Source organism: Eucalyptus grandis, chromosome 6, assembly GCF_016545825.1.
Source record: "Eucalyptus grandis isolate ANBG69807.140 chromosome 6, ASM1654582v1, whole genome shotgun sequence".
Lineage (NCBI taxonomy): Eukaryota > Viridiplantae > Streptophyta > Magnoliopsida > Myrtales > Myrtaceae > Eucalyptus > Eucalyptus grandis.
The window spans coordinates 16,249,311-16,260,643 of record NC_052617.1 but is presented as its reverse complement, the minus strand read 5'-3'; the positions used below and the strand labels follow the sequence as shown (position 1 = coordinate 16,260,643).

The following is an 11,333-nucleotide window of genomic DNA, read 5'->3' as shown; positions in this document are numbered from 1 at the left end:
TACCAAAATATTCACCACTACGATCAGATCTGACAATCTTAATAAATTTTTCCAACTGTTTCTCCACTTCAGTCCGAAAAATCTTGAATTTATCAAGAGACTCAGACTTTTCTTTAATCAAGTATAAGTATCCATATCGGGAATAGTCATCAATAAATGTGATAAAATAAAAATTTCTGCACAAAGTAGCCATGTATGGTCCATTAATATCAGTGTGAATAACCTCCAACAAGTCTGAACTTCGTACATCAGATTTCTTCTTTATCTTAGTCATCTTACCTCTGCAACAGTCTACACAAGTCTCTTGATCATCTTTAAGAGTAAGCAAGATATCAGTCTTTATAAGCCTTTCTACTCTATCTTTGGAGATGTGACCAAGACGTTTATGCCACAATGCATAAGACTGTTCCTTAGGTAGAGGCCTTTTGGAAACAACCTTTTCAGTAGAATAAGCAACGTATATGTCGTTGGGAGATAAACTCAATTGATATAATCCATTGGATAAATTGCAATACCCAATCTTATTTGAATCATAAAACATGGAGATAGTATTACTCTTTATTTCAAAAGAGTATCCACACATGTCCAAACAAGACACAGAAACTAAATTCCGCCTAAAAGAAGGTATGTAAAAAGTGTTTCTTAACACCATCCGAAAACCAGAATCTAAAATCAAAATAACATCTCCCACAAACTCAACGTCAACTCCAACCCTGTTTCCAACAGTGAGCTTTGATTCATCCTGAGTTGGCATCCTTCGGTTTATGAACCCCTGTATAGTAAATGCAACATAATTAGTTGCACCACTATCTAGCCACCAAGAATTGGTTGGAACTTCAGATAGATTGGATTCATAAACTAATGCCAAAGAATCATTACCTTTAGGCTCTCTCTTATTTCTCTTAGACAACCAAGCCTTAAACTTGCTACAACGTTTCTTTACGTGTCCTCTCTCCCTACAAAAGTAGCAAAGAACACCATCCTTCTTGGTGATTGCCTTCTTAGGACCTAGAGTGTTAGAAGGACTTGCTCCTTCAGAATTTCCTTTGTTGTTGGAAGGACCAGCAACTTCTGAATTGCTTTTATGGGTATAAGTTTTCACCTTCTTACCCTTGTCACTAGTAGAACTAGAAGCATAAAGAGCAATATGTCCTTTATCTTTCTTTAATTTCTCTTCCTCTGCAACCAACCTTGCAATCAGGTCATTAACAGACCAGGTTTCATCTTGGGAATTATAATTGGTCTTAATAATCCCAAAATCAGGAGGAAGAGTATTTAGAGCTTGATGGACAATGCAAGCGGTAGGAATTTCAACATTGAGAACCTGAAACTTTGTTTGCAAATCAACCATCCTCGAACATAATCTCTAACTCCACCAGAACCATCATACTTCATAGTAAAAAGTGCTTGCATATGTGTCCCTATCTCAAAGATTAGGCGACACACGGTTTCTAGCCATCAAAGCTTCCATCATTTGCCTAGCATTGCAGTCTGCAGCAAACCACTTTTCAAGTGTTCCTGAATGGAACGCTTCATGGATAGCAAGCAAATTCTATTGCTCTTTTCCCAGGCAGCAAAATTTGCTTTTTGAGCCTCTATACTCTCGGTAGTCAAAACTGCCGGCCGATCAGTAGTAAGAGCCATATGAACATCTGTCATTTCCATAGCAAATAGAAAATCCTCTCTCCATCTCTTAAAATTCGAACCAGCAAGAACCTCAATGGTGACGGAGTACCATTTACAGAAAAGGTGACTAAAAGGCAAGCAATATATACAATTAGCATCATGTGAGCATTGTGTAACTTGACGCACAAGTATACATCCAGAGAGCTACATGCAAAATCACATAATCACCTTTGGGCAGAATACATGACAAGCAATTGTACACTCCCCACATGATAAGGGTTATGAGAATATATTCCAATCTTCGTGAATTCATCACCTTTGGGTATATGAACCATTATGATCGGTCACTCCTCCACCACACTATCATGTATCCCTCCATGAACTAATACATAATCACTTCCTTTGGAAGTATGACTATGCATTAGACCAGGAGATGTCCCAATCAATATACGAGATCGAAATTTCTCAAACTCAACCAAGTGTGTCACTTTGGCGGTCACAACTCAATTGAATCCTTGAAACTCTCTCATCCCAGGGATATAATCTTTACATCTCACATACATCATATACATGTGATTTAACTTTAGTGATAGGGGCATCATATCACTCAAATCACATGCCATGCTAATTACATTGCCTTATTCATTAATAAAATACAATAAAGTTTAATTTTTATTAATGAATCACACTTTTATAATATTTATGTGATAACATACCTATATCCCCGGCACCCGTATTTTCTAAATCACAGAAAAATACAAGAAAAATACGCAAAAATACACTAAAAAGCACATATTTAGGGCTTTGCATGTATTTTCACATCCATAAAATCATTAAAAATATAAAATAAATACACCATGACGTAGGAAATAATCATACGAGTCCATCGCCACCGGCCACGTGCAAATTGGAGCATCCACGCGCCCGCACGCGCCGCCTGAGTGCGCGGCGCGTGGAGCCCATGCGCTGGAGTCAAAATCCGGTCAAAACCGGTCCGACCGGTGGCGGTCCGACCAGTTCCCGGTCCGACCATCCGGTTCAGCCGCCCGGTCCGACCCGTTGACCGGTTCGGTCAACGACTGACCGGGTCGGGTCAGGTCAACGGGTCGGGCAATCGGTCGGGTCAACGGGTCGGGTCGAATTCGAATCCGGGTCGCTGACGTCATGATGACGTCAGTGCGTGCGGAATCCGAGTCCGGGTCGCTGATGTCATCGTGACGTCAGCGCCCGCGTGTGCCACATGCGCGAGCAGCGCCCCGCGCGTGGGAGCGCGTGGACGCGCGTGGGCGCACGTACTTGATGCCCGGCGGCGCGTGGCCGCGCATGGAGGCGCGTGGGGCCTCCCTCGGCGATGTGCCTCCCACGGTTTTTCTCGCCTCGTCGAGCCCAGTCCGAATTTGTGATTTAATTTTAATTTTATTGAACTAAAAGTCTCGAAAATCACAAATTAGGGCAAGATCCGTACTAATTAGTGCTAATCCGTACAAATTAGGGCAAAATCAATTATGTTCGTGTTCTAGGGTTATGGAGGCTCCGATACCACATGTTAGACGCAAATTGCGCAAACCCCAAGATCTCCATAACTAGAACAAAAACATGCATGATTGAGTAGAAAGAATTGACGCACCTATTTTTGAATTCATTGTTCTTGAAGTGAAAGCGAAAACACAATGTTCTACGCACAAGTCATGTTAGACGCAAATTGCACAAACCCCAAGATCTCCATAACTAGAACAAAAACATGCATGATTGAGTAGAAAGAATTGATGCACCTGTTTTTGAATCCATTGTTCTTGAAGCGAAAGCGGAAACACAATGTTCCACGCGCAAGTCCTCCTCTATTGCCCTCTTAATCACTGGCTCAATGAGGCGGCCCCTTCTCACGTGTAGCGTTAGGTAAACGCCCCTTAGGTGAGGATATATGTGAGAATTCAGGTTAGATGAGAGACTTGAGCACTATTTATAGAGTTTCCAGTCAGTCCCCCTCATTACGGGCCAGGCTTAACTCGGCCCATACTAGCCAGCCCATATTAGACTAATTAAGAAACCTACTATCTCACCTTAGATCAAACCCCGTAAAACGATAAACGTTAAACGGTAAATTACAATATCAATTAATGTAGTCCACAATTAGAAAAACTCTTACAGGGGCAGGTCGACGGGGCAGCGCTCAGGCAGAAAGGGCGTCGGGTCGTCGCGGCTGCAACAAGGGCGACGAACGGCGGTGCTGGTGCGGTGACTGGCGCGAGGGGACAATGAACGAACCGACGTGGGCCGCAGGCGAGGCTGGGCGCTGCGGTGGTCGGTGGCTCCGCGGCTTTTTTTCAGACGGGACCAGAGGCTGGCGGAGGCGCGAGCTCGCGGGCGATGGAAGCGCGGCGCGGAGGTGCGGTCGTGGTAGTGTGCGGCGCGGAAGCTCGGGCAGCAGGGGTCGACAGCAGAAGAAGAACTTGCAAGGAAGAAGATGAACAGTGTTTTTTCCTTTTCTTTTCCATTCTGCCGCACTTCCCTCTCTCGACTTCACTTTTTTCTCTCGACAGACTCTTTATCTCTCTTCTTTTCGAACAAAGGAGAAGCCCCCCCTCACCATGAAATTTTTTTCTTTCGTTTCTCTCCTCCCCTTGACGCGGCTTCTTGTGGTCTTATTTATAGGCCGTCCATTGCCTCTTGAAGATAGCCAACTTTATCGTGACAAGATGCAGCCGCAATTTTCCAGAATTTAAGCTGAACTTTGCCCCTTTTTTTCTTCTCTAGACCTTTCTTTCAGCCACCACTCTGCTCTTTCGCAAGGAAATCTTCTTGCAGGCGCCTATAGGATTTTTACGTCCCCCATTTCGTGTGTGTATGTGCATGCATTAACGAGGAGGTTTCTTCTTCAGTGAATTTTCATTGCGTCACCAAAGCTGATATATTATATAATATAATATGGGCATATTATAATAATATAATATGGGCTACTTTTTGCTTCTTTGAAGATTTCTCCAGAATCCACACGTCCACCGAATTTGTGCATGCATGTGCATGCATTAATGAGAATAGACAATGGACGTGCGAGAGCTTCTTTCCTCATGTTTTTTTTTTCTTTTATGCGTGTTCAGACCAGCGAAAGAGAGACCATCCTTTTGTGCATGCAATCGACCGCGAGCCCCTGCTTCTTGTTGTCCTCTTAGTACCGCTGCAAATGCGATTACATGAAATGCAATTTTACTATTTTTTTAAAAGGGTTAAAGATTAATTCCTAATTTTCTATGCAATTAATTACTACATGATTAGTCAAAATTTATGTGTCAACATACAGGATTTGGTTTCCATTTTCTGTGGAGGTCCGCTAGTGCAGGAATCAGGATTTACGAAGTTGCAGCAAATCTGCTGTTTTGTTTTGCTCGGTTGTAGTTGTAGTGGCAGCAGCTGATGTGGAACACTTCAATTTTCATCGTGGGATGTCAACTTCATCAATATTCACTAGGTCACCACCTCTCAAATCTTAGGATGACCTGCTGAACCCATTGAGGTTGAGGTTTCGATTTCGGTTTCAACTTGTTTGATTGTTTTGACATTAATCTAAGAACGTTTTGGGCATTGACTCATAATACAGAACCACTGATGGAATGGAATTAGTAAGCTGATGGGGCAGTAATCCACTGGGAAGAAATAGTGACTGAACATGCAAATTTCTCCAGATAATTTTTTTTTTTTTGTGCGTAGACATGCAAGTATCAAGTTTCTCTTTCCTCATTTCTCAAAGATGGGAAAGACGAAGTTGGCCGACCATCATCCATACTAAAGACAGAAAAATTTGCGTTTGCTAAGAAATTTTTTTGAGTAGCAACGTATAACGGGTTGAGCTAGTGAACAAAACATGTCCAGAGCAAGAACATGCCACTTCGCACATCTCGCCATTCAAACAAATGAAGAACTTCCATAATAGATTCCTCCTTGCAGTGGCAACCATCTGCATCTTTATCGTGTGAAGAGAAAAAAAGTCGCAACATCGTCTCTGTTTGAATAACAATATGGAAAGAAACAGCTCAAATACAACCACCAAACCACAAACTATTGTCTTCAGGCTTTCCCTACTAATGAGTTCACAATACACAATTACTGCACTGCATAACACGTTGTTTTCTTTATATTATATATACCTTCAGTTTCAAATGTAAGCGAAAGAGAGACTTCGGAGAGAAATTCAAGAGCTAAAGCCCTAGTTCTTTGGGGAACTATTTTACTTAGAACAAAACAAACCTTTCTTCTGTCGGTAATCAGTATCCAGAAATATTGGATAAAGATCATTAGCAGATGCGGACGAAGTGGTTCCGATCCATGGGCCATCAATGGACATACTGTTGGTGATTTTCTCACCAACTGCCTGATGTTTGTCACCTCTAAAATGCTTCCTCATGGCCTCAATTTTCTCCTCAGTCATGACAGCGCCTCCAAAGTCCAGCACCGGAACAGCAACCTTGCCTTCAAGCATGCTAACCACAGATGACATCGGCGGCCTGAGTGCTGGAGTCGCATTAGTACACATCAGAGCTACCTTTGTCAATACTAGCGCCTCCTCTTTGTCAAAGTGACAACCGAGCCTCTGATCAACTAAATCTATCAAATTTCCTCTCTCCTTCAAAACTCGTACCTAGAAACAGAAATGAAAAGTGAAAATATTTCCCTTTCAAGCTTCAGGTACTGATCAGTTGCAAAATATGCTCTAAATACTACAACAGGATGAAGTATATTATGTCTCTTGATTATTACGTGACAAATGCAGTTGATAAGCACCCACTAGTTTTTCATCTCAAATGAGTCAAATACGGATCAAACATGATTTCTTTACCGATTTTGATTAAAAGTTGGTAAACTCCAACATCGCTTACTAATGGTTCACTGGTTGCCAAAAACTTACCAATTACTGTTTTAAAATCGCCAGCTTTTATTGAGTTTTATTAGCAAGAATTATTTGTCAGTGTCATTACATGAAATGTTTTACACCATCCATTGCCTTCTACTCTCAATTCTAGTTTAACAAGAAATACTTAATATAACTCAGGTGACAATCAAATTTAACGGGGCCTAATAATGATTGCTTACTTAAAGCAAGACAAAATCTAACTAAAGGACTCAAAATTATATGAATGTGAAAAAAGTTATACCTCAATCGAAAGTATATGGATATTCTAGTCAAGACATAGTCTTGAATTTTTTTTTAATATAACAGTTATTACCAAAATTGAATAGTAGTCGAAGGACTTGTTTGGCACCAATGGAACTACAGGGAGTATGAACGTCAAGCATAAAAACATAAAGACCAAAACTGAACTACCCCAAACTTGAAGGAATAGAATTTTCTTCAATCCAAAAAAAGAATCTACATGAAAATTCAGTGTAGACCAACATAATAAGAAGAATTAGATTAATTTGAAATGACAAATTGCACTTAGCAGCACGACAATTCGTTAAGCAGGTTTCAATAGCTGGCAACTGTAACACTCCTTTGCAACAATTAAAAGTGCACGTGAGGAATTACATACTATGCTCACGCTTCCTTAATCCATTTTCCACCGGCACAAGTAGAGATTTAAATATGGAAATGATCATAATTGAAATGATAGAGTTGATTACCCAATCAAGTAGATAAAAGCATTGCTCATTTTTTGGGAACTACTGTTGCTCCGGCCACTAACAACTTCTAAGGCAACGATGCCAAAACTATAGATGTCGGCTTTGTCAGTGAGGTAACCATGCATCGCATACTCTGGTGCCATATATCCACTGCACAACAAGAAAAAAGCTTGTGTTTGCAACAAGGTAACAGCCTTAAATAGTGCATACTTAATATTCCTAAAATTCAAAAGAACAAGAGATTCCTAAATGTGACAATTCTAATAGAATTTACTGAGAATATTTCAAAAAAAGAAAAAGACCATAGTTGTTTTATATAATTATCAGGCTTCATATATGATTTCATAACTTGGAAAAGAGGCACTCCGACTGAAAAATGATTTGGAAACACACTGAGCCAAGGTCTGTGAATAAATGGGCAGCGACCGTAAGAGGATTCGTAAAGCCAAGCCTAGGGGCAGAAAAGCTTCTTAGTGTTGTTGTCATCGTCATTGCTGAACCAATAGAAAAACAGCCCTTCACTTCCTCGCTAGCTTTCTAACCCTTGCAACGCACGTGCTTGCTTTGTATATTTGGGTTTTATTTTGTTTGTAACTCACTTGAAAGTGAATCCTCTATGTTAATGTCATGTGAGACATATCTACTAAATTGTGTTTTTCATATAAAGGAGTATACATAGATAATTCATATTGAAATTTTAACATATAGTAGTTAATTTTCATTAAATTGTTTTTCATTAAGTTGATTGTCATAGGGGAAACTACTAAAACACTTAATATTACATGTCAATATGTGTTGTTAAAATGTATTGCATCATAATTGTATCATAATAGTTTCGCAAACAAGCTTTTTGTCTGAGTAAACACATTAGGTACGCTTTTATTTGATTTGCTTTCCTCATAATGCAATCAGCATGATTCCACATCTGCTTGAAAACCAAGCACAAGTCAAATCTCCACAGCTTAGATATCTCCAGGTTGTAAAATAACATAAGAAGCCTTCAAATCAGATTCAAAACGAAGCTTGTAGGTCAGAACATAATCAGAGAAGATGAAAATTTATAATCACACTGGAACTATTCACAATTAAATATGAAGAAATATAGCTTAGTAGGCTTGTTCTCAAGTAGACCATGTAGGTAGTATTTACTTATCACACCAGGCTCACACTGTGTGACACATTATTAATTTGTCACATAATTCATATACGCATCTAGCACATGGCTTTCAGTAATTAACTTCATTGTGATCCTCAAAAACTCATCATATAATGACCTCTTTGGTTTTTCATGATATGGAAAGTCTGAGCAAATTGAGCAGTAACTTATAGTAACTTAAAACTTATTGCTGACTTGCTTAAGAAAGAGAAAAGTGGATCTTTTAACAACATATTTTACTTTGAAGGCATCACCAACCTTCAAGTATCATTGTTCCATAGATGAGACTCAGATTAAATCAATCCCAAAGTTTGAACAGGGCTAAGCACCTTAAAATCATATCATATTGATTGTAATCAGTATATAATTGCTCCACAAAACCCCAAGAAAATCTTGAGCTTTTCTTTATTACTTTTCCAAGGATAATCCAAATAATATCAAGAAATGTATCATAAAGGTAAACCCTTGTCCCAAACGACTTCGGAAGGCAAGCCGCCCATGAAAATACCAAGATAAAGCTGTCATTTGCAACAAGCTATAGGTATAAAATTGAACTTACCCACTGTATCAAAAGCAAAGAGCATTCTATTCCTTTCTTTGAAGGAAATTGACTGGAGATTAAACATTGATCTTGAAGCAATCTCTATTTTATCAAATATGAGGGTGATGGTGCTCACACAAGAAATTGTATCATGGTAAAAGTTATTTAATGCATGTCACCCATTTTAGGCCCCTTAACCTTCTAAATGAACATAGATTGCAACCATGCTCACAGGGCTGAATGCCGCATATTCACAACTAAGCAAACTCGAGTGACAATGTGCCTTCGTTCTCTATGTAATCTCCATAAACATGACGTCTGCTACACAGGAAAGTGAAGCGTGCTCTACCAACAAGTGAATCGTATGAAGTAGGAATACTTTTTTTTTTTTTTTTTTTTTTGACATGGCTCCCTTCTGCGTCCCTCTCAGCTTAATCCCAATAGAAAAGTCCTGCTGAAAGCAAGATGATGAACATGATCATACCAGACAGCTTCGCTCATTTGGGAAACTGGGTAATTTGAAGACCATTTGAAACAGAAATCAACAAGTTATTTCTATCAAAATGCTACACAGGCATCCAACGTTACCTCTCGGGGAACCCATTCGAGGGCCTTACAGGCAACGACAGGCCGAAAATACCCGACAACTTAACAACTTAAAGTAGAACCGCTTAGGACAGCGAGCAGGAACACAAGCGCCTTAACTAATACGACAGAAAAATGACACGAAAACCAGACGTCCCATCGAAGACCAAGAAATGGGCAAGCAGAAAACATGATCGGGAATCTACCGTGAAAGGAAAAATGATAGCTTTGAAGCCCCTTAAATTACCGCAACAAAAACCCACAGGAAAAAGAAAAAAAACTAAGACCCGGCATTACGTGTCAAGAGAGGGGGGGAGAGATTACGGGGATGAAGCCGTCGAACTGAGAGGACTGGACCATCTTGCCGAGGCGGAGCTTCTCCTTGTCGATGGTGTTCTTGCACGACTTGCACGACGCTCGCCCCGACTTCGCGTACTCCACCTTCCAGGGTTTGGTCGGTACGGTCGCCATTGCTGTCGGAACCTCGCCAAGGACCGAATCGGAAGACTGCCAAGGAAAGAAGGGAAGGAGGTGACCACCGATCAGCGTCAGCTCATGAAGGACGAAGCAGCAGCAGCAGCAGCAGCGGCTTGGGTCGAATCCTTCGTTCCACGACTCGCTACTGAGTGCTCATCACCTGCTGTGTCGAGGCTTTTGCGTTGGGAGCATCGGGGCTTGGGCCCGGTCGAATTATCCGGTCCTGTATTCGACTTCTCGTTTGCATTCTACGTTAAGACGACTTGCCTATTTGGTTCAGCATTCTCCAAGGCTTTTGAGCCCCCAAAGTCTCTTAAATTTTTTTTTAGGTATTTGAAGGTATTTGGGCCAGCAGTTCTCTGCAGTCCACCTATTTGGTTCAGCATTCTCCAAGGCTTTTGAGCCCCCAAAGTCTCTTAAATTTTTTTTTAGGTATTTGAAGGTATTTGAATCAGCATCTGGAGGTCTCTTTAGCCAAATACTTCCTTTAAGAAATTTTGGACATTCAGCATTTTCGAATACTGCTCATCCTAATTAATGAATTTTTGCCCGTTACCTATTTTATCCTCAAAATATTATGAAAAGTCTAATTTTATCCATTTAAAAAATAAAACTCTAACTCTCTCTCTCTCTGAATGCTTTCCTCTATTCTGGCATTCTCCTCCATCACGCGACGGCTCTCATCTTCGTTTCTCTGTGTGATTCGCGACCTGATAAAGGCCGAAGTTTGTCGCGACGAGCGAGCAAATCTGAGGTGTGTTGGGGTGCTGTTTGGAGTGAGAGACACGAATGCAATTCTGGAGATGAAGCGGTTCTGCTGCGATCGCCCCACCCTATTTCGTAGGTTCTCGCTTATTGCGAAAGTTCTTTCTTTTCTCCTCACCCATGATGTGCAATTCTTGAATCTTGTTGGAATCGTAGGTGGGGAACCGCTTGTTTTCGAAATACTTGATTTTGGAGCTTCTATCACCTGTGGTCATGCGTGTCTTTGAATTTGGAAGTGGGAAATGGAATGTTTTTTGGTGGTTGAAGTCTAGGCTTCCGCTCGCAATGTTGAGTTTTATGCAATTTCACATGCTTTCACCTTTGATGTTTACCCGAAATGAAGTGTGGTTTCTGTATTGTTGTAGTGAATCGAACTCCTAGCTTATGATGATTTGCATTTAAGCGAAGGAATTGGGATTACCCTTTTGGTATATGTCAATGAAGTTTGATGGATTATATATAGAATGTTAAGTCCTTTCTGTCTGAGATGGGATTCTTTTAGTAGGTGGTGTCGCGTTGAGAATTATGTGCTATTGACTGTATTGTTTATTTTAGAGTGTCCTGCAT

General features: G+C 40.6%; 1 long non-coding RNA gene across 1 annotated transcript; it reads right to left on the bottom strand.

Annotated features, from left to right (window-relative positions):
- Window positions 1–5,605: 5,605 nt before the first annotated feature.
- LOC120294710 lies at window positions 5,606–7,923 on the bottom strand. The gene is made up of 2 exons (XR_005551950.1): window positions 7,243–7,923; window positions 5,606–6,259 (listed from the first exon to the last, which is right to left on the bottom strand). It is a non-coding gene; the product is annotated as an uncharacterized LOC120294710 (long non-coding RNA).
- Window positions 7,924–11,333: the final 3,410 nt, after the last annotated feature.